We start from the raw sequence: 17338 nt of genomic DNA, 5'->3' as shown, positions 1-17338 counted from the left end.
AAACTGTCCTGAGCCGTACGTCTAATGGTCCTTAATTGTGATTGATGAGCAAATGAGCCAAGATGATTTTTTTGAGAAAATAACGTGTTAATGAAAGCCACACATTATTCTGATGTTTCCTTTCAGAGTCCTCCGCTACCTGGCTTCCTTTCAGAGTACTCACAAATGCCAAAAGCACAGTGGTAGACTGATGCTATTGACATGCAAATGCCTGGTAGTTGCAGAGAAGTGAGAGGTGCCAAAGTGTATTGTTGTGTGACAAGCAGGATTTCTGAATACATAGCTGAAAGCCGAGATGTACACGAGTGCGTTTGACACAGCAAAACCCTCAGCGTCTATTTTCTTATATAAAAAGCCATAATGGATTCATGGGCATTATGGTGTGGGCCCTATTTACAGAGAGAACACAGGGTTACTGTAGCCTAATGACAACAGATTAAATGAGGTCTGTCCACTGCACATGATGCCTGGAGTTTTATGGGAGCATAATTAAGTTTCAAACCGACCCGACAGTGATGTGCTTTTAACTAAAGGTCAACAGTAAACAGCGATGTGAGCCACACTTGATTACTATGTATATCACAACATCAAAAAAGATGCTGCCGCACTAATGAGGGGGTGACCTTCATCTTCAGCGTAAACAAAGACCAAACAAACACATGCCGCGCCACATGGCCTCTATCAGCCATTAATAAGAGGTGTTTAAGAAATTAATAGCACTTTAATATCCAGAAGGACTACATGGCGTGCCATCTTTGACATTTCAGAGAAAGGTTTGCTGTGAAATGTATTCTGATCTTGAATGTGAGATGTATTGTACTGCATTCATAGTGTCAGGAATGCCTGAATACAGATCTATGAATTAAATAAAAAAAATGCAACAAAATATCATAAAAGTATAATCCGGACTGCTTTCGTTTAAATAATAAATACTCTACATGTAAAAAAAAAAAATAAAAAAATGTGACAATGGAAAATCTAAATGTGGCTTGAGTATTTACATCTTAATTCATCACATTACAGGCTCATTCAGAGCTACAGCCAGGTGGATTTAGAGAGATGTGGAGGGATTAGTGAGGTGATATCAATCACCACAGTTGAACCACCCCTTTATCCAGCAGCATCACAGCCCCTGGCTGTTTTCCCCATTGATCCCAGGCTCTATAGAGCTGGAGCTAAAGGCGAGGTTTTCCCTTCAGGGAATCCTAAAGCTTTGGAAAATAGCTAAATTCAGTTCAAAATTTGCGGATAGAGTCACACTCCTGCTTAAAGGGATACTGTGTCAATTTTCAACCAGCTCTGAAACACAACAATGTGGGTGGTGTCAGTAAATGAACTATGGTAAATTATGAGTGCCCAGATCTCCCTGCTCATCTCTGTTAGTTTCACAGCATCCAGTGGATTTTCGCTGGCTCTGGGGCGGTTGCTCGAACTGCAGATTGTGCTTCTGCATTTTTGTAGGCTCGCCATCATGGACCCAAAGAGTATAGAAGCGGATTGAGAGAGAGAGACCTGCCCCCTTCTCTCTCGCGACCTCAAACTAATCTTCAATCTAACTGTATAACTAGGCAGTGCTGATCAAATATAAACCAAGATTATGTTCCTGTGTTGCCTATTTCTTTTCTTAAGTGTCTTCAGAAACATATTTTAGTGTACTGTTTGGCTGTAATACGAGAATTTGTGAGTAGGAAGTGGGTGCCATACCGTTTCCTGTGCTTTAAAAACTGAGATCAAACAGCAAAACTAAGCAGTGCTGATCAAATATGAACCAAGACTATGTGACTGTGTTGCCTATTTCTTTACTTAAATGTCTTCAGAAACATATTTTAGTGTACTGTTTGGCTGTAATATGAGATCAGTACCAGCCTGCCGCTGTGTTGTTTGCTGTGTCAAAACACCCACCAGCAGGAGCATTTCGTCCATGCGGAGCAGTGCATTCTGGTAGCTGTAGGTTTTCTACCACTTGAGCAAATGCAAATGCCCCAACCCTTCTCCTCTGGTTTCTCTTGTCATGTAGCACCAAGTTCAAAAGTATTTGTGTCTTTCTACTGCATAGACAGCCTAGTTTATGAGAAGACAACCTATCCAGCTGTGAAATACTCCTTTAAATTTTGACTTTTTTGTGTCAGAGATTAGATAAACAGGCTGCATTGGTAAAAAACCCCACCAGAGCTATGTCCTAGGGGCAAAGAAAGCAGCTGTTTTTCCTCCAGTGACTCTCCCTGTCATCTGTTTGGAAAAGCAGCAGCCGCCTTACACTGCCCATTGCATGCTCACATTGATATTCTAGATATTATTAGTAAAACCGGAGACTCCAGATGATGATGAGCTCCGAGGGACATCTTAAATGACAGTGCCCTTTCTTGAGCGGGGAGAGTAAACAACAGAGGCGACCAACGCTGTCTTGTTACTAATACTCATCTGCATTCGTGTAACTGAGGGGCAAGACCAGGAAGACAGGATGTGACTTTTCAAATATAAAGAGGGGGGTGGGATTGGTTGTGAGACACATGCCTCAATATCACACATGGAGGAGGTAACGCTGTCCCCTGACAACAGTCCTTTCGGCTCGCCCTGGCAGATATGTTGACTCTCCATTCACTATTTCTAATCCTGTCTGAAAGCCTATCTTGAATGTCAGGCTTCTTCCTAAATTGGCTCGTGTTCTTAGTGATTGATTAAAGTACTGTAACCCAGCTTTATCAGACCGCCCTGAACTCTGTATTTCTGCCAAATCTATTAGGTAATGCATCTTTTGTTATTGCACTGGCTTCCCCTCCACCCCCCACCACCCCTTGTCTTTGGGAAACGCACAGATCCATTTGCTATGATACAGAATACTGAGAATACCTGGCTCTGCGATAGCACAGCTGCCTTCAGATCAAACAGGGGAGCAGCCTTAAGCTCACAACAGTTTGTGACAAATGTGGCATCCTAATTCAATACAGCATTATTCAGTGAAATTGGCTTAAATTTATCACCAAGAGTCAAAAAAAAACAGTGTGCACAGGGATATATTAAAGAACACATTTCATAATCCCCATTTCTCCTTTTCTAGCTCTTGACTGAAGCCATGGTGGTATCAAGGAACACGTCTCTGTCCCGTGACATTGAGCTAACAATATGGCTATAATTCATGAGTTCTAATGCTGTAATATCCCCCATGCCATTGCACACAGAGGAGAGAGGAGAGGAGAGGTTGCCCTGATATTACTGCTGACGCCTGAGTCCTAGACGTTGCACTTAGAGTGTCTCCTGCAGGACATTATTCAAACACACACAGGCACTACAAAATCCATGAGACAAGAGTAGGCCACTACGGTACCTAGCACACACATCCTCAGACACTGCGGCTTACTGAGGGTACTCAAGGTCATACAGCAAGGCGCCACACGTACAGGATGTCACCGCTTTCTGAAAAAACCCATGCTGTTTTACCCATACGTATGGCGAACTACAGCGCTGAATTTAGTGGGATGAAAAGACTCGGTGCAGACACTCTGCATAAGGAACTCTGGGTATGAATTAAAATCCCATTTGTGTACTTTAAACAGAGTAGAAAACCACATTAATGACTGCACGCTTAGAAGTAGGCCATGTCCAAACACTGCAGGCAAATTTGGCCTCGGGTTGTCTGCACTTCCTCAAAAACTGCACACAGCACGCACTGTGAGCTACTACTGTATCCCTCTTCCTATCCTGTACCTACTTTGCAGCAAAGGAGCCCAGAGCAATGACAACATATACTGTAGGTTGTGTGTATGCACCCCTCCCCGATCATGTAGCCCGACTTACACAACATTTCTGAAACAATTTTGCTCTAATGAAACAACTTCTCGCATCTGCTGCTTTCCAGCGTTCCTCCTAATGTTTTTGTTGGTGAAATGAGGATAAACATCCTCCCTGTTCCATGTTTCATTAGCAACCTGCGGGGGAAAAAAGGGTTTTCCTCTAACATCTGGATGTTAGATACCTTGAGTGAAAAGTCATATCAGATCAGATCCCGCTACATCAAATGCAACTTGAGGGCACATTATTTATTCATTTAGCTGCTGACATCCAAACCATGCCCTAAACGGTGACACTTTGAAAAACTATTCCTCTGTGTCTGAACTGTGCAGATACGAGCAGGGGCTCGCAGGGGGGAAGAGAGTTTTATGCTCCTTTTACCAGGCATGAAGGCAGATGAGACGGAACAACGAGGCCATTGTTGTTTTCTAGCTGAAGAGCCTTGGAGCTTCTGCGAGGAGCAAACACAACAATGAGAGTGCCTCCATGCCTGCTGTAAAATTTCATGTGACTACAAGGCCTTCTCGCAATTTTCATAACCACTAAAAGCAAAGCCTCTAAAGCCACAATGGCACGTCACCTGTTACCAATATTTACCCCTGTGGTGAGCAGAAAGCCTGGCTAGCATAAATACATGCATGTGTGGGTGTGTCCCAGTGTGCGGGGGTGATTTGTATTGTGCTTTTCATGCTTTATGAGTTGGCAGTGAAAAAACGGTGAGCTAAATCAGGAGGAAATTTTCACTCAGCAGGAGTAAAATCCGGCTTTTTATGCTTGTATTTATTTTTTCGCTGTGCATGTTTGACAGAAGCAAACAGCAACGCTTTAAGTTTTCAGGAACAAAAGCATTTGTTAATACGACAAATTCTCTTTCCTATCTCGGAGCTAGACTTCTAGCTTTCCTTGTCTTGTGAATAATTTGAAAAGCATCTGTATACACACCCTCAGGATAACCTAAAGAGGCGCATGATGACTAAGACTGCCCTGGAATTCCAGAGGTTAGCATTACCGACTTGGTATGCAGACATACTCGGCGAAGGCAATCCATATGCGATACAAAGACAAGGTTTTCAGTGGAAGAGGAGAGCCGCCTCTGTGCAGGATTAAGTGCTTTAGATCTAATGATGCGAGAGGGCCTGTTTTTATTTGTTTTTAAACAGGCATTTTGCTCTTGATGGAATGGCTGCTGGTTTCTGTCTCCGGAGGGTACAAATGCTCATCAAAGACCTGGCTTTGTCAAACAATCCATAAACTCTTAACGCCACATAGCACGAGATACTTAGACAAGTTCAGAAAAAGAGCAAAAAATCAATGAAAGACAATTTATCCCAATTTACAATGTGATTATAGTACATAATGGTTTATATCATACACTTTTGGCGTTTGACTCCGAAACCATTAAGGGACAGCTCATGTTTTGGGAAGTTAGCCCCTCCAGCTCCAGAATTCCTTGGTGGGATTCTCGCTCTTCCTATCAATATCTGCGGCGGTGGCTGCCAGAAGATTTGGTAGCTGTGGATGCTCGGGGCTGTAAATCTGGGCCAGGGGTTGTGTGGGATGCTCAGATAAATGGGTTGGGCTTTGTTTTATTGCAACACTGCTTGTCTTAACTTTCTGTGACTACCAGGGATTTAGAAAATTTGCTACTGTCCTTGGGCCTCTCTCTGCAACAGCGGCTCTGAGTCGGGTTTGAGTCAGCCCTGGTGCCCCAAGATTACATAAATATCCTCTATGAGCCATTCACCACTATATCCATGCTCTACTGTTTTGGTTACTTTTTATCTTTCGGAGCGTTTTTTTTGTTTTTTGTTGCGTGGGTATGGGGTGCAAGTCTCAGATTAAAAGGGAAACTGAGGATCTTCCTTTAACCCAATTTGACAAGTCCTTTCACACTGTGCTGAACAATTAAAACCCAAAGAGTAAACATTTCCTCAATGGAGGTTATTCCACTCTCAAGTCCTCTGCTCTGAACCTTTGCTAATGGATTTAACTAAAAAAGACCTTTACATGTGATGCAGCTGTTTGTCATTCATGTGCAGCAAAGCATCAATACGGAGGAAAAGTGGGCCACCGAGACACAAAGCACAATTATCCCCGAGGAAATGTGTCACATTTCCAACATCTTTTGTGATAAGGTTTCCTCATTCGTGCTTCCTAATGTCTCCTTTCAAAAAAGCACAGCGGGAAACAAAGGCAAAGATATGGCTTATTAGGTCAGTTCTGGATTCCTTTTTACACACTGATCATGGATCCGCTGCATAAATCACATGGGTATCATTAGAATCAACCCTGAGGAGTCTTCGGGTGCAGCGTGCAAGTGTGTGTGTACGCTGGATAATGACTTTCCTTTAGGTATTTTTTCAACAGCCAATCAAGGAAAACGATGTGTAGCAGTTTGGCAGCCTTGCTGAAACATACTTTACAGTTCTGACGCCGTTTGCGGCACTATAAAATACACAATACTTCTTCCTTTCAATAATTTATTTCAGATGTAGACTTGGGAGATATCTTGGTCACACAAACCAAGAAGAGGCTCAAAGAATGTAAATTCAATATCCTGTTTGGTGAATTGTTATTCTTCAGCGGCAATAGCAAATAACTCCATTCGACATCCCATTAGTTAACATCTTACTGGGTGCCAGGCGACCAAAAAAGCTTCAACAATAAATGCTTATTGTTGCTGTTTGCTTTGGAGCTGGGGCTTCTGTAGAATTTTAAATGCACGAAATGTGTGTGAAGCAGGTTCGGATTGAAAGAGGATGTGATTAAAGGGAATAAGAGATGAGGATGCCAGTAAATTCTGGGGTGTCAGAAAACCTTGAATCATTTAGTAATTTTCAACATGGCAGGGAAATCTGCCTCAATCAGAAATCTTCACATAAAAGAGGGAGCGCGGGATACAATTCGGTAGCATTTGTATTCTGCTTGTTGTTTGTGTATCGCTGTAAAAAATAGATGGTGAAGCCGTAGTTGTCCACAGCATGAATAAAACAAACTTGGCGGATTTTTGTTTGACTGGCTTTCTCCAGCCCAGAGCTCACTTGTCAAAAGGCTTATCCAGGCTTACCTTTCTCCAACCTAACCATTTTCCTCTTGTTTCCTTTCAATCTCGACTCTTCCTTCTGTCCTTGCTCTTATCCTCTCTGATCCCCGCTCCATTCCTGCTACTCTCAGAGTACCATTTCTATCTAACAGTATCATTTCACTCTTCAGCTTCAGGACTGCACTGCCCACCACTATTATGTCATTCAACACCTGTACTTAAACCCGGCTGAAATTCACAGTGGGCGCAAGCTGAAAGGACCTACGAGAGAAACTACAACTCTGGAGTCTCTTGTCCCAAATCTACCTTCCTGTTGTGGCGACTCGAGAGACAAAACACAGGTGTCACTTTCCAGGATTCCAAAACACACACAGCAAGTTGTATCTAGAAATGCACACAAGCACTTTTAGCCCATGGAAATACAGTATATTAATAATCACGGTTCAAATTGCATCCCACATAGTTACAGCATTCTACAAATAATATGCGATTATGGATTTTGCAGCGCATAACTTGGGCAGTTTTAGCAAAAACCCTCAAATCTGTGCTACTTAAAGGCTCAGAAAAGCGCCTAGAGGATCCCTCTAGTCTTATGTGTTCGCCCACATCACCAAACTCTTTAGAAACAAAACTTTTTTCTAGATTAAAAAACCAGCGAGAAACTCATCAAAAAATCTCCAGCTCCTGCCCTCAACCTCACTTTTTCCACTCAAACCATTGTCATAGTGACCTACAGCCACCAATTCATCAGTGCTGCCGTCTTGGGAGAGTAAGCCACAAGGCTATTTCTGTAATGACCCAGATTTTCAGGTGAATCTGGATCTGTATCAATGTAGTGAGCTGCAGCAAGTCAAAGAGAACATATTAGGTCAAATAAACTCTATTTAGCAAGGATTTTAAAGCTCGACACATATCTCGCACAATATTTCAAATAGTAAAATAGCTTAATGTGCTGTTATTTAAGCTCCCAGAGTCATGCAACGAGTGCATCTCACCTTAAAAACACAACTACTGCCAGAGAAAATTCCCCAGTCTAATTTCCTTTCTTGGTAATTTTGTCAGATTAATATCAAGTCAATTTCCTGGAGCCTGTTCTTACACAGAGTGATGGCATGATGATGGTATCATTGGAAGAACGCTATAATTGCGGAGGATGGCTCCTTTTGGGAGGAATATGGGCACAGATGGGCCCTGAGTTTGATGGAGGAATTTCTCTGTCCTCAAAGGCTATCAGGAAGCATTGCCAAGCTGGCAAGAGATATAAATAGACTACAGTCGGGAGCAGGTCTACATGTAAGCACCAAAATAAACCAATCCCAACGCAGGTACTATCCTTTTAGAGGCAGAGGGTTTACAATGTCATCAAGGCACATTTAAAAAGCTTCCACACTGTAATACACGGTACTATTAAGAGACTCTGATGAGATTTGGTTGCTTACTATTTACTGATCCATGTATTGTTTTACTCACGTAGCCCTTTTAAGGTTACTGGAGACTACAGCAGGACGCAGTGGACATCCATCAAAGGGCTCACACACAGACATCCACTCACACTCACATTAATACCTGCAGGCGATTCAGACTCTCCAGTCAGCCTGATTTGCATGTATGTGGAATGTGGGAGGAAATGTGAGCATCAGTAAAGACAGAGAGACGTAGTTGCTGCTGAAGACGCCAAGGACACGTCCTCACTAGTGTTTTGGGGAATTTGGGAGTTCATTAAAACCTTAGTTTGTATTCTATAGTTTTTAAGGCTGATTTTGGTATTTTTCTTACGAGTTTATGTTCTAAAAATGTCCTGTTTAGACGTATACTATGCAGGGTTGTCAGTTACTGTTTGTCAACACGCTCACCAGCGAAAGTCAAAGTAAAAGCCAACCCCAGATTCAGTCACGTTTGGCGTTTTGCCTCACTATATTTGCGTTTTTGTTTTTGGCCGTGTCTCTCGGATGCCTGCTGCTTATGGTCTGGTGCCTCGTTACTTCCTTTTTACAAAGCCCTGACCTCACATGAGCGCTGTGGGGGTACATAACCATAAACGTCCTGAACACAGAAAATTAGAGGAAAATACAAAAATGCAGGCAGAGGGCAGAGTCTCTGCAGATAAATACGCTGCCACACACTGAGAGCGGGTCATTAGTGATGACTGAGACTTCTGTATGGGTCCATACGCTGTTTGTCATGGAAATCCTAAGACCAAAAAATGAAAGGATTCTGTATTCCTCCATCAGAATTGTATCCAAGGCACTGGGGGAAGGTTTTAAAACATTTAAAGGAATAAAATCTATAAACACTCATGTGAATACACAAAGCAGAATCTAAGTCATTATTCGCTTTTTAAGGGGCTCGTCAAAACTTTCTAAAAGGATGGGGCTGCAGTGGGAAATTTTGTACTCATTACCTTAGTATTTCTAAAATTCCTTGCTCCAGTCCTGAGTAAAAAAAAACCCCAACATAGCCTGCACAGGGACAAAGCAAAGGTCCCCATCACAATCCTGCGCTTTACATTTATGATGTACATAATATTTTATTTGGTCTCCAGGTTCCTCAGTAGCCAAGATAGTGAAATGAAAAAATAAATAGCCTGGTGGAAGCGATACCTCAGTCAGCCAGAGCTTTGAGCAAGTCACATCTGTGCCTAATGCCTTCTCTGTGTACTGTCAGAAATACAGGTGAAAAGTGTGGTGGAGAGTCTGCCTGAAAACAGGTATAAACGAAGGATATAAAAAAACACTTCTACATTATTTACAGCTCGCCTTGAGAAAGGAAGGAAGATAAAGCAGCGTGACACTTACTCAGTGTCAGCACTGATTTGGCTAAATCGGAAATATAATCAAAACTCTTCCATAATGGCGTGAGTGTATGCGTGCGAGCAAAACAGGAAAGAAGAAGGTGATACAACAGAGTGTAAAGCAACTGCGTTTCAAGAGTCCAGTGGTGGTGCAGAGGTCTAGGGTTATACGATGGCCAACGAGTTTCAGAGGAGTGTGAGTGTGTATGCGTGTGTGTGTGTGGGTGAGTGAGGAAGGATCGCTATTAATCTCTTGCATTACTGCAGTCATTTCCACTCTCTTCATCACCAGCAGCATGTGCTCTGTGAGGTTTAAAATATTTAAATCTGTAATCTGTCAGCATTATGAGGTTAACACACACACCCGCAAGACTGGTGTCCTATCCGTCACCATGCTTTCCACTTCACGTGGCCCCCACATACATCACAAGGACCTGACACGGCCTTTTGTAGCTCTGGCTGGAAAAGACTTTGCGACCGGTGTCTGTAATTTCTCAACAGCGGTACAGACATGCTGCCGGACCCCAGAGAAAAATTAGGGGGAAATGTGCGCAGCTGAAAAAAAGTAAAAGAAAGGAGGGGGAAAAAAAAAAAAAAAAAAAAAACAAGCTGCGGAGCGAAGCGCGAGGAAGCCTCTAATTGTTTCCCCAGTGTATGTGACCCAGTGACTCTAGAGGAGTTCTGCCTTGTTCTTTTACTACGGGTAAACCAGCATTCATTATTGATTTGGTGGCACAGACTCTTACACAACACGGTCTTATGAGTGCGGCCTAAGTGTTTTGCCAGTTTGGTGCGCAGTTGCATTAGAGCCTCGCTAATACACCCTCTTTCACCTTTCTCACACATAGTGCCTTATTTTCCTAAAACTCTGAATTAATAACCAAGAATGAATAAATTGAATGGGATTAATGCTTGAACGACAGTGACCCATATATGAATATTAGGTTGATGGAAGACACTCCAACGTAGCCCATTTAGCCAGCTCCATGTCATGTCTTCATACGACAGGCTTTTACTAAGCTCCTTAAGAGCCTGCCCCAGGGGATCTGTGGTAGGCTGGAGGTACTGACTCAGGCCTTATCTTCACTAATTTACCCCATGAATTAGGCGGGCCCTTTGCTTCTGTGTCCTGCCAGACCCACACAATACTCACTCCATGTTAGGAAAATGAGGAGAGAAAGGGGCTTAGCGATTGCTTAGTTGGATAAGAAGCTGGGGAATTGACGGGGGAAAGGCACACTCTGCCACATCAACTTTACCTGAACAGTAACGTTCATCCCCGGGATTTAAAAGTGTTGATTCCCTGTCACTTGTCTGTCTATTCTCCGGGTGGATTAAGCGGAATAGAATGCAATTTGAATCATATGGATTAAGGTGAACTTTCCAGAAAACAAACAGGCAGGGCTTCACCCCTGTCAGCCACAAAGTAAGGACTTTGTTCGTTTCAGACTTACCTTAAATTCTTTTTGACAGACAATTTAAAATTCAAATGAGCTGGCACGCTGCGTGTGTGGACTTTTAGAGGACAGTAAGTGCAGGACCACAGAAATCTATACATAAATTTGAGGGTTAGTTGTTCGCCGAGTCATACTGCATGTGCAAGTCTATGCAAATCCTAGTCAAATAGTCTACAAATAAGTGTGACACTTCCGCAAAGTCAAATCAATGGAATGTAAACAAACTTGCATACGCTGCTCCAGTGGATTGATTCTCACATGCCAGAGTTAAAAAGGTCATTCATGTCGTTTGTGTGGTCCACATGAATGAAATGAGCTGAGCTTCATCCCCAAACTAAGCTTGTGTAAGTCTGAAGTGCAGCTTTGCTCTCCCTATCATGGCAGCCTCCCGCCCCCACCTCTCGCTGTCTCTCTCCATGTGATGCATTTTTAAAAAGTCTCCTTTAAAAAAGGAAAACAATTGAAAATAGCTCCTCACTGCTGCCGCATATGCAGTTACATCCCTGATTTTAAATCAGCAGGCTTCATCCTCTGCCTGTGTATTATTGAGTGTAAATTTTCTAATTAATAAATAAATAAATAATAGATAACTTCTGGCAGACAGTGAGCAGAGACATACTGTGTGACATCTGCTTTGTAGTTAGAATGGCGATGTCCAAAAGAATCTTGTTTACTAAGCAGACATTGGTCTTTGGCAGGGAAACCTGTTAGTCAGGGGAGATGTTTTTGGGCCATGAACAATGTAAAATCTCTGTTAAATATGTTATGTGCAGTAGACTTGAGGCCTATCTTTGTGCCTCAGGCCAAAACCATTTTGTTAGTCAAACAAAGACTCTTTCATCTTTTCACAGATTTAACAAATACGTCTTATTCATTATTAAAAATGAATGTGACACGAGTGTGTCTGGTGAATTGTCGCTCCTTTCGAGTGATATTTTAGAAAAACAATCAGGCTGTTTTTCGGCAATTCTGTCACAAAAGGTGTGATTTAATGATGATGAAAGCGCATCCTCCTGTGCAAACATGAAGAGACAAGTTTATCCTCCTTCATTAGTCACTGTACATCCATGTCTGAGGACAGCCAGATTATGAAAGAACTCAGCTGACACGTCATTTGACTCGGGTTAAAAACATAGCCCCGTCAGTTTGCAGAGCTCTCTACGCACTATTGTTAAGGCCGATTAAAAACCTGAAGGACTTTGAATCATTTACATTTTAAGTGATATTAAATAGAGACTGAATTCTTTCACTAATGTTTAGCACCAACATGAAGAGAGTTAGGCTGAAGGACACATATATATATAGGTCTGCTTTGTAAGACATTGCCGCACAGTGTGTCTTTAAGAGCATCAGTCATCAAGGCCGATGCAACCTTGTATCTTGTTTGCTTGGTAATATAGTAAAATATGATGTGCATTAAATCCAAATATTCCACAACTGCTTTTTTCTCTTTGTGTGTATGACATTGAGAGGAAGTGAAAACAATGTCAGGCGTTTCTTTAGACGTGGGATAGGCAGTGATAGGCATAGTTGGGCATCAAGAACCAGTTCCAAAATTTTAACAACTACACACCGGCGCTCTTTCTAGATTGGACGACCGAGTCAAAGCGATACATTTAGCTTTTGTTTTGTCTGGGGGTTATGGGAAGATCAATGAGAGCTGCGAGCACACGAGTATGGTTAAGGCCGTGCACCATTGACTGTAGGTTGTCTTCTCTGCTCCGATCGCCAACACCTGTTTTCTCTCAGCACAGCCACCTTCTCTCTCTCCATCTCACTCATCACACTATGGAGCTATTCCTTCAAGCAGCTATGCTATTCTTCTAACACCGGCCATGTTTTTCTCTAAGAAGCAGAGAATGTTATTTTGTGTTTCAACTTGTATGTTGTTTACATTGACGGACATTTAATCTATGATGCAAATTAGCCTGTTTGTGTCTGTCTTTGTGCACTGCGCTCTACTCATATTTCCGGGACTGAGCAGAGTAAGACACAGACAGAGTAAAGCAGACGTAGTAGAATCACTTGCGAAGCAATGTCTGGATAATGTTTGTTGGGATGCAACGATTGTGAAATTCTGGGCCGAGTCAGGTACAGATGAATATAAATGATATAAAAATCCTTGAACTGCTCTAAAGTCATTCAGCCCTTCATTACGCTACCTTTGGATGAGCACAAAATCCATCCCACACATTTATGACACAACCTGTAAAATAACCTTCCTTCACATCAAGAAACATTTTTTAAATACTTGCTTCAAAAGCCTTTTTACTATTTACTATATCATCATTCCACCTCTGATATCTCTGAAAACATTAACAAATTTGTCTTTTGAACAGCTGTGTCTATTCAAGTTTCTCGCCAAAAACTAAATGTTACAATATTACATTTGAGAGTTTTACCTTTGCTCAATACTCGTTTTTACCAGTGTGAGCTTGACACATCATCATGTAACTCAATGCAACCTCCGTCAGCTGTTAGTTCCGGCCAACAGCTGCTAACAGCTAACAGCTAACAGCTAACAGCTAACGCTAACGAGTTCTCTTGCTGATCTCTTGCTTGTCGATGCAGATTTATCTTTCACAGTTCAGCACTGTCAGTGGAAATAGTGACTTAAATAGTAAGTACTAGCCCAATCGGGCAACTTGCTGATTGTATTTCCTGGCCTGACATATGTTGGAGCCTGCATCACTTTGGCAGGTTTCAGTGTAGTTACAGAACAGTGACTTAAAAAACAGCAACCAAATTAAACTGTATGAAATAAATTTACAGGTTCCATAAACTGTATGAAGTGAACTGTGACACACATATGAATTGTATTAAAGTTTTTTTTAACAATGAAAGTTTCTTCTGTGACCTGTTTTGACCCCTTTGATCAAAAATTTTGAGTCAAGAATCACTATGGAGGTGGAACTGATAAGCAGAATCAGAATTAGAATCATTAAAACCCAAACGATACCCAGCCCCGGTGATAGGACATATTTTCAGAAGGTCAGAGGTATCCATTTGGGAAATTATTTCAGCTCCTGCTCCTGCTGCTCCAAGACAACACGTCAAACACAATGAAGAATATTAGAAAACACAAATAACCTTCCGCAGCCTTTCTCATATGTGCAACAACACACCCCTGCATATACACAGAGGAGCACAGGCGCTCGCACACCTCCGTCCACACGTCTGGATGTGAGAGCAATAACGAGAGCACGTGGAAAGAGAAACTGAAGGCTAAAGAACAAGAGGCCTCTCGGGCCAATGAGCGGCTCATCCATGTTAAGTCAGGCCAAGACGTACTCAGGTGTATTCACTTTAGGTCAGGACGAAGCCTCGCTGACCTTTGCAGCAGACAGGGAGTCTCATGGAGCTTTTCTTGAGCAGTCCTGAGACTCACAGGGTAAACAATGGACTCAGTGCTGCACTTTGAAACGCTGCGTGTTAGTGTGTGTGTGTCTGTCAGTGATCACATGTCGACCACTTCTCAGTGGCGCCAAGCTTTCAAGTCTAATATGTCCAGCTAATGAACACATTCAGCAAGCAGCGTTCTCTGTAATTATTCTCCAACAGCTGAAAAAAAAAAGCTACGGTTTTTAGCTGCCATGATTGTAACACAGCTCGAGCACAAGCCCGAAAATTTCAGGGAAAAAAAATGAAGAATGGATATTAAAACAGCAGGGAACTCGAAAAATAGCACTTTTGCTGGACTGGAATACAAACTCTGAAGGGCCAGAGAGAGAATCCACAAGCAGCAGCAGCAGCAGCAGCAGCAGCATGCATAATCCTTCACATGATATTGAAGACACACATACAATATAAATGAACGCAATTTGCCTGCAAATCAAAATCCAAAGAGTGCTAATCAAATTTCATAGGGTGGCTTTTAAATGCGTGCAACAAAAACTCGGAATTCTATGGCGTCTGCGTTATTATCACCCATTAAGGGCTTCTTTCATCAATAGTGTGGGTATGCATGCCAAATAAAAGGCTGGATCATTTCCTAAATGCTTAGGTTTCAGGGACACATCGTTTATTCAACCAATCACCATGACAACTCTTGCTTGACATTTTCACTCCCTCTTCCCTTTTTTTGGGGGGATTCAACTCTCGCAGTTAATTATTCTCCACAATGACTATTTATCTTAAAGCTTCTGCCATGTGTCCGGGAATGTAAAGATTGCAAGAAAGCAGACGCATGGGGGGCCTGCAGGCTCATCATAGTGCTTTGAATTTAAACCCTCCTCTTCCACCAGCAGTTTGTGCATGTGGTTTACACTTGTCACAAGAATTATAGAGATGGGAAAGTGAGGTCGTTTGCTACAGGGATTTAGCAGAGTCATGGAATAAGTCAAAAAGATCAATGCTGAAAAGAGGCTACTACGTCAGAGACTTTCGGTGATGAGTAGGCAAGAAAATAATATATATAAGCACCAAATTATACATAAAATACATTGATTTAGGTTTTTGTCACTCTAAATCAACCAGGAAAATTCCCATTGAACCTCACGCATAATAATTAAGCATCCAAATTGAGCTAGTCTTCCAGAAACCTCCAAGAGAATCAATCTGTGTGCAAAACTTTAAAAAGAATAAGAAAATGGGGATCCCCGTATGCTTGGGCACATCATTCTGGTCCTCACCACAACAGATGGAGGTAGCTTGCTGCAAACTGGTGCCAGATTCCACTTGCATTATATTTATAGATATATATTTATATAAAAAAATCTTAGATCTGATGTCATCCTGGGCGATTTGATTCAGTAATTCTTCTGTTTAATTTCCATTAAACTTCAGAGCATGCAATTTCATTTGCCTAAAGCAAGTCACCGGGCTATTTCATTTGCGTTAAAGGGGAGAGCGATGAAAGAGAGAGAGGGAAGAGAGGGAGCCTGCGCGTCACTGCTCCATCACGCACACAAGATGTCTTTATGGCCATGAAGTAACAAGTGCTCTCGACAATTACCACGTTATTTATGTCATGCATTATCAGTTGCGTTGCAGTGGTGCGTGTTGGAAATGTCAGGGTGGGTGAAAAGACACAGTTATCCAGCATCCAAATTCCTCCTCCAATGAGACCCGGGGTAGTCCGTTCAAGTCACACACACACACACACACACACACACACACACACACACACACACACACACAAATCCAAATGCGTTTTGGAAGTATACGTGCTTCGTGCCGGTGTACTGCGGTGCGTCGATGTAGCACCACCAAAATCTTTATCTTTAGAGAAAATACAAGTGGTATAATTTGAGTCCAAGTAGCCCGATGTCTCTCCTGCATTCCCCCCCCATAACTCACTCAGCACACACACAGCCTTGAGATGTTTCCCCCCACAGCTGCTCATCAAGTATCATGAAATGACTCACCTGCCTTGTCGAGATGTAAATCCCTCCATGCCTTGCTTTTCCGACAATAAAAAGCCGGGACAATGTTTCACTGTTTCGGGGTCTTCTCCACTTGCAGTCGGGTATACTCCAAATATCCGTATAGTCTGCGCACTGCTTATGTTTTTCGGGAATGACCTTCCTGTGAAGCGATGCCGTCTCTCATTATCCTCACTGCGCTCTCATTTTAATGCATGTCTTCCATGTTATTGTGGGGTTTTTTCCGGCCGGGGAAAAGCTCTCCTCCTAGTCCTGGTGCGTTTTGATGCTTTTGACTCTTCGGCTCAACACGAGCTTCGCGGGGGCGCGCGGCGCGATCCCGAGGCTGAATATTCGGGAGCGCCGATTGGAGATGGAGAGGAGAGTTACTAGGTAACCAAGGGCACACGCATCATACATGAAAAGGAGCAGAGGATTTATGCCGTCCAACTCTGCTCTGCCCTTCTGCTCTGCTGTCTCTGACAGGTCATCAAAAACAGCCTTTTTTTTCATGTTTCACTGAGGGGCCACATCTCACTGTCCCCCACAGACATCACCCTGTAACACGCATCATTCATCCTTCCTCAGGCTGTTTGTCCTATAGGAAAAAAATCTTTAATTGCGTTTTCTAGGAAATTCCCATTTAAACTCAAGATTAAATTCTACTATAGACAACCTATTTACAAAGACAAACAGTTAAGAGCAGGGAGGAGGACTTTTATAAGGCTGGGGAAAATTAATGAATGAAGAGGCGATGCAAAAGTTCCTTAAATGCTGAATAGGCTAGTTAGGAGCCTAATAAGCTACAGGATGCAGTTGATCCTGCATTTCTCACTCAGTAAATTACCTCTAGGCTATTAAAGCTACTTCACAAGCCTTTATTTGATTTCCACGG

At 42.4% G+C, this 17338-nt stretch overlaps 1 protein-coding gene across 2 annotated transcripts in view; it reads right to left on the bottom strand.

Moving 5' to 3' along the window:
- Positions 1–16786, bottom strand: part of nlgn3a (neuroligin 3a) — a 151701-nt gene extending 134915 nt beyond the window's left edge. Inside the window, exon 1 of one of the 2 annotated variants that reach the window (XM_033633256.2) lies at positions 16447–16786. The gene's annotated coding sequence lies outside the window, so the exon portion shown is untranslated. The remainder of the gene's footprint in view (positions 1–16446) is intronic. The other variant, XM_033633255.2, reaches the window with a different exon arrangement.
- Between the last annotated feature and the right edge of the window lie 552 nt (positions 16787–17338).

The sequence above is a fragment of the Epinephelus lanceolatus genome, chromosome 7 (assembly GCF_041903045.1).
Source record: "Epinephelus lanceolatus isolate andai-2023 chromosome 7, ASM4190304v1, whole genome shotgun sequence".
NCBI lineage: Eukaryota > Metazoa > Chordata > Actinopteri > Perciformes > Serranidae > Epinephelus > Epinephelus lanceolatus.
The sequence above is the reverse complement of the archived record's forward strand: the minus strand, read 5'-3'. Positions and strand labels throughout refer to the sequence as shown.